General features: G+C 34.2%; 1 pseudogene; it reads left to right on the top strand.

The window, feature by feature from the left end:
• Nucleotides 1-597: 597 nt before the first annotated feature.
• LOC127831584 (G-protein coupled receptor dmsr-1-like) lies at nt 598-14,404 on the top strand (annotated as a pseudogene).
• The last annotated feature ends 229 nt before the right edge of the window (nt 14,405-14,633 follow it).

Here is a 14,633-nt window from a genome sequence, read left to right on the forward strand (position 1 = left end):
TATCCGGTTTATGTCCGCTAATGTCCGGTTGTCCTGGTCCACCAGCGGACGGCTACCGGACTAATACAAGACTTGCACCGGATAAACCGCACCGTTCCGGACACCAAACGCATGTTCAACAGATAATAACGGACAGGTAACGTATAAAAAAGTGAGAGAAGTGTAGCGGAACAATACTGTTGAAATACATTTAACCGTAATTGGCCTGTGGATCGAAGTACCATTTCATTTTGGTACGCTTTGTGAAAACGACATGTGCATTGGAGTGTCGCGCTCGCATTCAATTAGAGTGTCAAGCAACCCTCGTGCAGGCCCAGATTGGCATTTGAATGCTAATCTGGTCATGAAACGCCAAGCTCAACAGAGAGCAAGGAGACGGAGGCAACACAAATCGTGGATCAGGGCTGGGCTGGGCCCCGAGCGAAGGCGCCCCTTTAGTTTGTATGACCAATTATGGTCGAACAACGACGAGAGGACCAACGCGCATTCATCAACTTCATTAGAATGCCACTCGATATGTTTGATGAGATTCTCGCACGAGTGTCCCGCAGGATAACGAAAAAAGCGCAATAACTACAGACTTCCATTGAACCAGGGATGAAGCTAGCAATTTCGCTGCGGTATCTTGTGTCTGGTTCAAGGTATAGTGATAGGCGATTCGGCTGGAAAGTACCTGACAACACTATTTCTCTTCTCGTGCCAGAAGTAAGTACCGTTTATTTAATATAGTGTTAACATTAATTAAATAAGGCTTCTGTTAGTCATTTTAATATATTATTATATTTTAATGTCTACTTCCATCATCATTTTTTATCAATTGCATTGTGTTTAGTTATTTGTATAGGATACAAGGCAAATAGATGAGTGCGCGTACTACAAAACTAACCTCCTAAATTGTATATTACCATAAGTACTGTATTTTGTGCATATCTTGAAATGCACACAGTTATAAGCACTGTTTATCAAGTAGTATATTTTTACCTTATCATCCACTAGCTAAAAGACATGGAAGATATACACTGTCAAACACTTATAATCCAAGCTAGCTTATCATACAGTTATCTTTTACACGTCAGGTTTGTCGAGCAGTCACAGATGAGTATGCTGACGAGGTGATGTCGTTGCCAACAATAGCTGCCAATTTGACGCGTATAGCGGGCGGCTTCAGGGATAGATGGAATTTCCCCCATACTCTTGGTGCTATTGATGGCATACATATTGCCTGCAAATATCCACCAAGATCCGGTTCTACGTTTTTAACCACAAGAAGTACTTCTGCGATGTCTTGCTATCTCTGGATTCTGACTACAAGTTCGTCTGGGCTGACATTGGAGGCCGTGGTGCTGCATCCGATGCGCAGTTATGGAACGAGTCTGACCTGAAGGCAGCAGCTGAGAACGGAGACCTTAACCGTTTTTTGTACGTTGGTGTTTGGTACTTTTCCGTTTCTATCACGTTGGGAGAACGTTTCGTCCGTAACCTGTGCGTTACGCTGTCGTTTTACCCGGTAGTAGTCTGTTTCTTGCACGGTAATATCCTTTAGCCGAGCGTTAATTATCCGGTATATATCCGTTAAACGTACATTTTTTCCCGTTACATTATCGGTACGTATACGGTCATTGTGTTTTTCCTACGCTTCACACACCGATTGCGAAAATCTTGAGCGGCAGAGCAGGTAAATTTTATCACCGGATAACCAAAATCTGCATATTTATTCCGGTTTTATCCCCGTTACATATTCGTTATTCCGTCTGACCTGGCATTAAATCATTTACGTGAAAATCACGCGTTTTAAACTTCAAAGTTTGGTAAGTCGATCTAGTATATTATTGATATATTATTAAACTACGCTTAGGTTCAACTACTGTAATGCCCTACGTAACTAAACTATTGAGTAATAATGCGTAAGTATTTAAAAACTAAGTATTTTGTTCGCTGTAGTTATTTTATATTACGGGAGTTGCAGCAAATAGTAATGGCTGTTGTTCGAGACATCAAACGTGTACGGATGTATTCGTAAATTACACTAGTTGACATAAAACATATTTTATGTTACTTTAATGAAAAAGACATGCAAGGAGCTTACAATGAAAGGGAAGACAAAATCAGTTTATTAGTAAAAATACATTTGCTGATAGTGCTTTTAAGACGGAGCATTTAAACAATTACAAAATCTTTTTTGTTTTCTGATAAAATGGCAATCGTATGAGAATCATACAAAACAATTGTTCAATAAAGCTAATTGCAATGTAATATCGCAGTTTATTGTCCATGTAAGCCCAACAAATAATTGAAAGTATCTTAACGTAAACCGCTTTTCTTAAGCCGCTATTCATTTCGAAGATTACATACGGTGGAACATTTTTTTTCGAATGATTTGACACAAACATAATTATGCATACTATAACGCAAGGAAAACAAAACAAATTATATATATATTGTATGTATATTCAATGTTCAAACTGCAATGCATTTTATAACAAGCAATTTGATTTGATAACATGAAAATGTAAACATATATTAAGTATTTTAGAGAATACAGCAATCGTCGTGTTGTTTTGGGCTGTAATTAAATAATCTTTCTTCATCTCTCTACATCAAATAATTCGGATACAAATATTGCACTATAGAGTTGTGCTTACATTTTATAAAATTAATTAAATGTTATTAACTAGCTGAATTCAGGTTGAAGTTATTATTAGTCTGATTAAAACGTATGGGGCTATGGCATATACATAAATAGAATCACAATTAATCTGTTTCCACAAAATAAATCCCCACAAGCGAGAGTTTACGCTGAAACAATTATTTGAAAATCGAAAACGATTGCAACATGAAAAGTGTCACATAAAAACAGTCTTACTTTCAAGACCATGGTGATCATTCAGCGCTTTCCCCGTTTAACTATATCATTTGCGTTAATGTGAAGATGATATCGACAAGTTGACAGAGCAAACGCTTAGTTATTCCACCTTTTTGCATTTCTCAGATTTTAATCAAATCCATTAATGGTAATACCTCTAAGAATATACTGTTGATTTGATGATTCAAATGAAAATGTATTTTTACATCGGACTTGGAGTAATTTAATGACCGAAACTAAAGTGTTTTTTTATTAATCATTTTGACTACATGAGTAACTGTGTTAAAAGATGGTTGATATATATATATATATATATATATATATATATATATATATATATATACAATGATGACACATGCAACCAGTATTCAAAATTAATTATTAAAAAATAAGATGTAAGTTTTAAAATGGCTATTAATTACTTATCATAACTCAATCTTCAATTTAGTGAAACCGTACAGGATCTAAACTTGCCATATTATTGATAGAAGTTCACTTAAAACGCGATTTAACGTTTCCTGGAAAAATATAATCTCGAAAATGAGACGATTAAATGTTAAAATGTCGCTATCTGTCTCAATTTCTGGTCATTTAAAATTTAAGAGATTCGTACCGAGCGTCGTTTTGAATGTCGTATATCAACTTTATCAATGGCAGGCCACATTCTGATTAACAATTCTCGGAGTCCGTAAACAATTGAAGAGACTAGGCAAGCGACAAATTTAACGCTTGCTTTTTACAGCCCCTCTTCCTGTTACTGGATTACTCTGTCATGTCGAAACCCGGAGATCAAACGTGGTAATTGTGACCCGCTTTTAATTATCAGTGCTGTGATTTTTGTTTTAGCATAAAATAATATTGACTTTGTGTCTATGTTTTACACAAAAGCTTGCTTGATAAGTTATTGTTTTTTTTAAAGTAAATATACACTAGAAAACATAAATATAGCATAGTTTTATTATATGTTGATGATTGTGTCAATATGTTAATTTGAAGACATGTTAACTTTTTTAACATGTATTTATTTTGCATTTATTATTAATGCTACGTTAGAACATTGTGCTAGTGTTTTTCCCATGCCGTTTCAGCGTGGCGCTGCGCCATGCCCTTTTTTGTAGCGCCACGCTGCCCCTTTCAAAGTCATTTAATGCCACGATGCCCTTTTCAAAGATTCCTCGTGGAAAATGTGCATTTCATGCATAATACAGTAATATTATAACATTTATTTTAGATTTAGATAATTAATTATTGACAGAATTACTGTAACGTTTTCTAATTAAACAAAATGCGAATCGGGTATAAGGCGGACATATTGTACGAGTTGACGTTGCTTTGCTCACCTGTCGCTTATCATTTTAACAAGATGGCGGACAATACAGCAAATAAATTGTGACTCTCGGCAAAAATGGCAAATAACGAGCGAATTAACGATGGAGATCACCTATTTAGAAGGGATTAATGAAATGAATTTGATACCGAACGATGCATTAAACGTTAAACACAACAACAACATATTTATTAGAAAATCTGTTCAGTTGATGTATGCCACGGAAACGAGTGTTTGCAAATTGTTAGCGTTCAATATACTCATTTTACTGGCAAAACTTCAGACAAGATTATCGTTAGAAAATGGGACAAGACAAACATGGTTTTATATATATGTTAGTGGATCTGTGTGGAGAATCAGATTCATATGCACACATTGCTTTATTACGTTTGTCATTCTGTTCAGTTTACGTCAACAGCATGCAACCTAAATCAATACATGGAGACATAGCAAGGTAAATGAACTAATATTCATTGAAGTAAGTTAAATACACCAATTACCATTAAATGTGCTTGATTATATTTGAATGTGTATATGTTTCTCTCAAATCCACTTATTCACGGAACGTTTTTGCCCTTTTTTACCTAAACTGCGCGTTAAAATGCCCTTTTTCCAAAGTAATGCGCCATGCCCCTTTCTCCTGCGAAAAAACAAAACACACAGTGCAATGTCTACTTTTCATTTATACAAGTAGTATTTATAGTATAACGACACATATATTCCCATTGGTTTATGAGCACATTAACTGTTTTTGCATTATTAAAATTAAGCATCGCAATTATTGTCAAGGATTTTATTAAGTCAGATGCTAATAACATTAAATTTGTTAAACAAATGAGCGCGGTAGCATTTCATGTATCGTAACCACTATAATTGGAACCCTCAATGTCGTTTCCTCTATCAGCTGCACGTCCCATTTAAGCAAAAGTTAATAACGCAAGTTAGCTTCACTAATGTAAAAAGTTGTGCCGAGGTTAACAGTGCTCATACAAAATCAATATGTGAATTGTGTTACATTGTTTTAATAATATATGAACACGGGAAATGATCTTGTCACTAAAAATAGGTACATCTACAAACATCACGCAGAGCCTTGACGAATAACATATGGCCATTGGTGGATGATAACTTGATCATGCATAACAACGCGTCTAAACTATTCCTTTTTGATAAGTAATACTATATTAAACAAGTCGAATGTAAAACAGCGCACTTCTGCGAACGAGTCGTGAAAAAAGTACATTCGGATAATCCCTTTGGCAAGCAATTTATCATCAAATAGCACATACATCTCGCTGTGTGATGTCAATTTATATTATGAACAAATCTAATAAAACAATAATATTATTATATCTCAAGAAAAATGCATCAATCACATAACCCACATTTCAATTAAAGTTTAGAGACAGACACTCTGATGATATTCATGGGGTATTTATGAGTTTGTACTTTAGTTAATATAAAACACCGTTTTTGTATAAATAAAACAGTTCGTGTATGACATGCCTTTATTGTATACATCCGATACGTAATATTTGGTCGAAGCATATTATTCATCCTTTGTCTTGAAAGAATTATTTTAAGAGTGTCAATAGTTGGTTAAAATTGTGTGTTTACAATCCAAGCAATAATATTTCGAATAATTATTGTATATACTATTTATTAAATAATTTAACTTTACGATAGGGGATTTAGAGGGAACTTTTCACAGATTTTGCATGTATTGAAGTTTGACATTACTTGCTTTATATTGATCAATGTCAACATTGGATCTAAAAATCTCAAGAAAAAAACATGAATACAATTTAAAGAAGTAACCCTCAACAGGCCTCGAACCACTGAACCATGGAGTCCTTGAATAAAAGTCAACCACTTAGACGACTTTGCCATCCGTGCTCATACCATGTTTGATGTATTTTTTACTTTATGAAACCAATCCTCGTTGTTTCACAAAATATAACGACAACAACAGAACTCTCCAAATTATTCAATCATTTCGCGTTGCAACGCTGTTTAATGTTCAGGTTTTTTAAATCTCAAAAGATGCATATAATAGCTACTTTAGAGCATGGTAAATGTCCAGTATTACTGTTTCCTCCCAAATATCATAACTAAAACGAACATTTGCGAATCTGGAACAATTTTTTAAACATTTTGTCAATTTACCAAAACGTAAAAAGTCCCGTAACCTTTTAAAGCAAAACAAATCTCAATATCACCATTTTATCGGATCTGTTTAGAGTATTAGTATTTGCACAAGCTATCTTATACATGGTTATATTAATTCGAATCCTGAGTAATTAAGGTTACGAAATTTTTACCAGTTTTGCTAGTGTTAGAACATAACATTAAAATTTGTTCTGGATTTGGTGACAATTTTGCAAAATAATTTGCTTTTTTATTTGGAAAATGTGACGATTTGTTTAAAAATAAATTCGATTAAAAAAATTGACATAATATTAAAGTGAGGTATTAATCACACGGAAAATACTCATTTTATGATATCTAACTGCAGCGTGCATAACCTTCACAATTACTTACAACATAAGTGTTGTTAGAACCTACACCCTGTCTAACAACCAAATTGTTGTTATTTTCCCGATCGTTTGTGTTTGATTTCATGTTGCTTGGTACAATGTTAATGTGCAAAGGAGTACGTTTAAGTCGAACTATTGATTTGTGAATATAATTGCGTATTTACTCAAAGATAAACGAATGCTGCCTGCGTGGGTTTATTTAATATAAAAAAGGCGGAACACATAGGATCTGAACCGATATGATCTACGTGTGCACGGTTACATAAAATCGAGAGTCAGTATAATAATAATTAAGACATAAAGGTGGAGGTGCATAAAACAGTAAACAATTGTATGTGCCTAAAAATTGATTGAATACCCTAATGGATATATTTAAAGCACAGCAAACATGCACTAAAACAATAACAACAACAACAACACAGTATTAAAGTTGACTTACTGAATAAATTATGCGATATAAACATTTGTAAAAGTATTCCATCCCAACACAACAGGGATGAGATTTCTTAAGAGTAAGTATTAGGTTGTTGTTTAGAACGAAAACCGCGTAGACGGAAATCTAGTTCTTTATATAATATAATGATGATCGTTTACGTGCTTTTAAGTGTTATTATTTTCATAAGTGTCGCAAAATACGTGAAGTGGGGACATTATTACAATTTGAGCGATACAATGATAGAGTTCCCACTGGCTCCAAAAGTGATAGCCTCTTAGCTTCGTGACTTATAAAAAACGAACGAACAAATATCAATGCGCAATTATTGTTAAGTGTAATGCAGTCATAGATAGTGAACATTAATAGCTAATTAAAATTAAATCGAAATACATATTCGGAAAGTCCAATTTTGTTTCAAAGCTGTGCTTGTATTTTCGACTTCTAAGACAGCCGCATGCGCAACTCGACATTTCTTAAACTATTGGCATATCCTGCTTACTGGTGTATCCCGTCATATGCTTGCAATTTACTTCTCCCTTTATTGAATTATATTCAATCAAACTCGGGTAAATAATCACAGATTATTATTATTATTGGTTATTTAACAAACGCGTTTTGTTGCGCGAAAGTAAAGCTTTGTTGAACGATTGTCTTCCGTACAGAAGTCCCGTCATCCTTATATCGACTAAATGTTATGAATAATTTGTAACAGGCTATGACTGTTCACCTCCAATTAATTGCGCATCCCTTCGATAAGATGCTTTACCGTCAGAACAACAAACCCGATATAATGTTATATCACCATGAAATCAGAATTCGTTTGAATTTCAAATCATATCATATGCCACATGTTCTTTTTATCAAACATCTTCAATGCAAATAGTAAAGTATTGTTTTGTTATGTTTTGTTTACTCTTTCGAATAATTGCAGCTCGACTCGACATATTCAAATGGCATTAATGTAAGACAACTTGTGACTTTGCTCGGCTTTGACCGTGACGTTAACATATACATTAAAGTACGTTTAGAAGTTTGCCACAATTGAATGGTGTTATTAGATGTCTGTTCAATGCAGCAATACAATAATTTTGTTTTCTATACAAATATGGATGCATAATCATGCCATGCGTTTACTTATCCCATGGTCGTCTTCAATGTTGCTTAATCGTCCATATTTAGGTTGAATTTCTTAATTTTAGTTGTACGACCAACGATTAAATTTAATTGATCGTGAGGCTCTTTAATAATATCGTTGAATGGGTTCGTTCTATAGAGTACTAAGCAAGGGAAGGTATATCCAACAACCATTACCGTTTTCTGTGCAGCGAGATGGTTACAGATACTCGGCATTTTTTTCCGGTAAAGTCCTTAACTGTTCAAACGCTTTCTAATTGTATAGCCACTTATTATTACGGAAAGTAGAGAAAATAGATCCTCAGTCAATACCTAAATGTGTAGGATGTTTCTTAGGTAACACTGCTCCTTCATGATCCGAATATAAACCAAACGAAAGTAAAATACTAATTTGAATAATGTGAGCATATGTGTTGCCTGTATATTTTCGGTCATGCGTTAAAACATATGTTTTGTGCACTTTCTTGTTTGACCTGATAATGTAGCATTATTGTGGAAAGTTTCCTTGTTCACCGATAGTCTGCCCTTGCCTTTACGACATCTGCGTTTCGATCTACATCAATCTCTGTCAAGATTATTATTGGAAATAAAATCAGATTCCTGTCAGTAAACGCGACTGCGAACACCATTCCAATACCACCTGGTTAATGACCAAACGAACTCTGTGTGGATAGGAATGTTACTGGATAGGTATTGTATGGAATCGCATGTTGTTTATTTGTAAAGAATGTGCTTTGTGTTTTCGTGCGTTGAGTTGCGTTTGCGGAAAATTTTATTTGGGAAATGTGTATCGTTAAATCTTTTACTATTATATTTTAATAAATTTTATTTTAATCATTCCGTCAAAACTAACCACTGCTCTTTTAAGAGTGTTCGTATCATGTATATTCTGTATTTAATAACTGACTGAGCGGTTGGATAAAACTTTTGCTTGTATTCATGCAAGTTAAAATTAAAGCTTGTGCATTTGAAACACAACTATTATGAGTTACTAGCTTATTTATAAAATATAGCACAAGGCCTTTATTTGTCAACAAAATAACATGAAATAAATGTCATTGATATGCACTTGTTTGCGTTAAGCTGTGTACTAAACACGTTTGTTTTCTTTATGGAATTTTGCGAATTGAAACTCTTGATTTCGCTTTTCTTGGATTGTAACTGCAAATTTAACAATATCTTAATAGCATATGGTACATTTTTATCATAACACATACAATCAAATTAAATGTTTATTTTTTCAATTTGTGAGCAAATGTGTATTATATAAACTACTTAAAGCATACACAAACTAATTAAATAAGGCATTGTAACAAGGTAATATTTAAAATCATTTTCGCAATACTGGATATTGGATGACTCTGAATAGTATACGATAATGCACATTTTATAACATTACATTTGGGCACGAAGTAAACACAAAACAGAAAAAAATCAATCAAATAAAAACTATTAATAATTTTATGTACAGAAGGGTTAAATTAATATTGAGCTATGCTCTATTAAGCCAAGAGTTAACCATTTGCTTTATTCGTTTTACGTTAACATTGTTATATTGACATATTTTTGTGATGAGTAATTCATTTGTATTTATAGTAAAACTTATGCGATAAATTGAATTTATACTTTTACATCTGTTTTGTTATATTGTTCGATGACTCTAAAGAAGTCAAGATTTAAGATGTATTGATATTTATTAGTAAATAATTTGAATTATAATAGTGTTAATTAGACTTCGATTGCGTTTTACATTTCGATTTAACAAGGACTTAAAGTGTGTGATACTCGGCATGCCCTTGTAATGTATGAAACCGACAACCACTGTTTTAATCAAGTTTATAACGCATGCTGAAATTTGTAAAATTTACTCTATCGAATTTGTTAATCGCCTTTATTGACTGATATACTTGACTGATTTAAGCAATATTTACTGTTTTAAAACAGTTACATTTAACACATTATTTTTAATAGCAAGGTTCTTATAATTATTGAAAGGAGTTCAGTAATGTTTTTAATTGGGTGCTTGAATGAAACAGACACAGAACTCATCGTCTTCCTCTTTTGCATTCCAGTACTGTTCCCGGCCAGACGTCGCAATGAATCTCACAGACATTGACGACGGGGCTTTAAACGTTACCACGCGAAGTCGCCTTATGCAGTTCAATAAGATTTACGCCGATGCCCATGGTTACGTCAGCTTGTGTGTGTGCACGTTTGGGATTGTAACGAACCTCTTCAATATTTCAGGTAGAAATAGTTTGCCTTAAGACCAATACTATATAATTTCAAAAGCATGGGAAAAGTATATAAATGTTCATTCTTGCTTAAATCGTAAGGTCCCTACATTCCCTACATTCTGATTGTATAATATTAATTTCTATCCAATACTCAGGCTTGTGTTTTAAATACGAATTATAATCATTGTATATAATTTAATTTATATTATTTCTTATAATTGTGATATTTGTCAGACGTTAATTCATTAATATTGCTCACATATAGATAATAACAGGTTACTGCATGATCGTTTTGTAATATATCAGGCGAGGCTTAGAATAAAGAACGGCGAGGCTTGCATATTACAAAACGATCAGGCAGTAACCTGTTTTTTCTGTTTATCATACCGCTGACACCATTAACCCCGTTTTTCAAGAAATAATGAAAAATAATCGCTACGCCCTGGAGCCGCTGCATTCGTTTATCGCGTATGAATCTTTCTAAAAAATAGCATTGTTCCTCAACACGAAAAGTAGCGCCATTTAATGTAATTTAATAACGCTGTTTCTTTCTCTTTCTTCTTTAATTCTGCAACAAATCTTTAAGCAGCAAAACTTTATTACACAAAATGAAAGCATATATTTCACATTTTAAAGGCAAAACTTGATAACCGTTGTAACATGTCAAGGCCAGTGCAGTCGCTCACGTCTTCGCAGTGTGTCAACAAGTGTAAAGAATTGAATGATGTTTTTATTAGAATTTGGAATATATACTGCGTGTTTGGTTTACTGTGGTGGTTGTTCGTAGATATTGAGGTTCTGCACGTTAAGTACAGCTCCAAAGAACATGTCATTTATTGGATTTTGACCAAGAAACTGTGCTTGTGAAACTGCCGGGTGGTTGTACAGAGAAATGTTCATTTCGGATGTGTTGACAGAAGTGCATGAAACAGATGGAGTTGCAGTAGAAAATGTTGCCAAAAGGTTTGAACATCTTTTTTGTGTTTGTTCGGAAATTTCACTACAATTGGTTATTGACTGTACGTTTTTGTGTCCTGTTATTTGCATTATTTCGGTGGGTGCGATATTGGAATCCCTTAGTTTTTGAACAAGGTGTTTTCTACCAGAATGATTACTTATTTGTTTTGTTTTTTCAAAACCGGCCTCGATTGCCATAGTTTTCAACATCTTGGCAATTTTTTTTTCACCAAGTTTCTGCCGTGATTAAACAGTGATTAAAAATACATTTTCCTTGTTTTTTTATTGATTTTTCTGCTTTGCTTTCAGGCTGTCACGAGTGAGGGAAAATCTTGACCACTGCTCCGGAAGATAGAGTATCGGTACTTTGCTCTTTGAAGTTTCCGTCAATGCTTCCAACGATTCTACGCAATGTGACAGGCTCGTATTCATCATCATCATTCTTGCGAATGGAGAGCAGATATGTGGCAAGATATTAATCTAGATGGTCGACTGATAAATTGTGGATTGCCTTCGTTTCGCCTTTCTTGGCAAGATATTTTTGAAATCGACTGACACCTGCCAGTGTTTTCCGGATAGTGTTTTTGTTATCTTCGGCTTCAATTAATTTTTGTACATCTTCGGTTGTTATTTCTATGGCGTCTGATATGTTTTCACTGTTCTCAGTTTTTTATTTTGTTTCAGTAAAGGGTTCTAAATAACTTTTATTTAAATTGACATTTGCATTCGTGATTTCATCAAATGGTTCATTAAACACACACGGATTTATTCCAAACTGATTGACAAAGTCTTCCTCAGGCATAACAACTTCCTCCATTAAACCGTCCCAAACAATGCCAAACTTACCTCAATCCACAAAGTCTGACATGGTAATGTTTATTTATTGTATTTATTTATGTTTTTTATGTTTAAGTCCTTATTTTCAAAAGAAATTAGCTTTTAACGAGCCTTATCAATCACAATTCATGTGGCAAAATTGGCAAATTGTAAAAGACGACAAATGTAATCTTAATAATAATTTATGATTTAAAATTAGTTTATTATTAAATGCATATTACATTGGGTTTTATTGTGAAGTGTGTTACTATTTTATTTTTTACTATTTTTACTGCTTTTTTATTGTTTGCTTTATTTGTTTGGTCTGTTTATATAAAGTGCTGAACTTTTGACATAACCTTTGACCTTTGATGTTTGCATATGAAAGCGTGTCAAAAAAAGTAGTCCGTTTGTTACATGACGTCATCAGCATGTACTTATTCATTCTTAAAATTTGTAAAATACCTTTTTTCTGTTTTTGCTGTTGTTTGTGGATTAAATGTAATACATATTGGTATCAAATTGTTTGTTTTGATAAATCTGATTCAGTTTTACAATAAAACAAAACATTGTACTTAAGTCTTAGTAGCCTCCACACATGACTGATATATGAACTTCCTGTTGACCGTGATATAAAAAAAGATATCAGGCAACAGGATATCAAGCAGATATCAATGTGGTGGTATGATAATGTGCATTTCTTGTTTAATTAGTTTAATCATGTATCACTGTTCCATATTCTAATATAGTAAGTTTCCTCTCACCTAGCCAACAGTTTGCAGGTTTTCATTGGGTATCTTAATCATAGTATATGACTTAATTTCCCTTGATGATTATATATATTCAGTTGCAGTCCTTTGGTTTTGTAAAATAAAATTGTTTCAAATATTATATTCTTGTAGTACAGACTTATGATATATTTTATTGTTAACTAGGAACCACATAACCATGACTTAATAAAGGCATTCGTGTCATTGGATAAATGTTCATCACGGCACGGATATACTTTTGTTCCAGACATATATACTGTTCAGCTAGGTACTAGCTACTTGATTATTTGTCATCAACTTAAGCACGCAAACAACTAACCGAGTTATATTTGTCTTTCAGTTCTGACGCGGAAGCAAATGGCGACTCCTGTGAACCAAATACTAACGTGGCTCGCCGTCTCTGACATTCTCACCATGGTGTCGTACATTCCCTTTGCCCTTCACTTCTACTGTCAGTTTCCCAATCGCGGTGACCAGCTTCAAGAACGCAACAGCCACGCATGGATGTCATTTTTGTTGTTCCATATCAATATAACGTCAACCACGCACACGATATCAATATGGATGTGCGTCACATTGGCAATAATAAGATACATCCACATAACGAACCCAACAAAAACGAACGGATTGCGAATAAAAAAGGATCCAACAAACCAGGATCGTAATTATAATAGTTTACATTTCATCTGCAATTGTTCTGATTCCAAATTACCTCAGCAACGGACTTCTAGAGACCCAAAAAGGTAACATAACTTTATACAATCTTACGGATCTCAAAGTGGGGCGACCAGGAACGGAGACCACTGTGCTAATTAACGTATGGATGTATGCAATGATCGCTAAGTTAGTACCGTGTCTGCTTATGTCAATTTTTGGCGGTTTGCTGGTGTACAACATTCATGTAAAAGTTTTCAACCGAAGAAAGGTACTGCATATATCGGGGAACAGTAGCATGCGATTGTCAGAGCATTCCCGTACAACGAAAATGTTAATAGCTGTGATAACGTTATTCATATTAACGGAACTTCCACAAGGTGTGTTAATTGTATGCAGCGCTTGCATATACAATTTTTTCGATACAGTGTATCAACCATTAGGCGACGTTATGGACATTATGGCACTGGTAAACAATTCGATTAATTTCGTTCTCTATTGCTCTATGAGTACAAAGTTCCGCCAAACATTTGTGAGTTTGTATTTTTGTCCGTGGCGCCGTCGTAGAACTTCTTCATCCAATGTTGTAACATTTACGGACAAGAGACCTCGGCGCTATGCTTCAATTAGTAACGATATCATGTTGAACTGCACACCTAAACATAGTAAATGAGCAGCGTTCTGACAAAACTTGGCTTAATGCATGTGCGTTAAGTGTCGTCCCAGATAAGCTTGTGCAGTTCGCACGTGCTAATCAGAGACGACACTTTCCGCCTAAATTGGATTTTTGCTAAGAAGAGACTTCATTTAAACAAAACTTGTCATATAAGCGGAAAGTGTCGTCCCTGATTAGTATGTGCGGACTGCACAGGCTAATCTGGGACGACACTTTACGCACATTC

The sequence above is a fragment of the Dreissena polymorpha genome, chromosome 5 (assembly GCF_020536995.1).
Source record: "Dreissena polymorpha isolate Duluth1 chromosome 5, UMN_Dpol_1.0, whole genome shotgun sequence".
NCBI lineage: Eukaryota > Metazoa > Mollusca > Bivalvia > Myida > Dreissenidae > Dreissena > Dreissena polymorpha.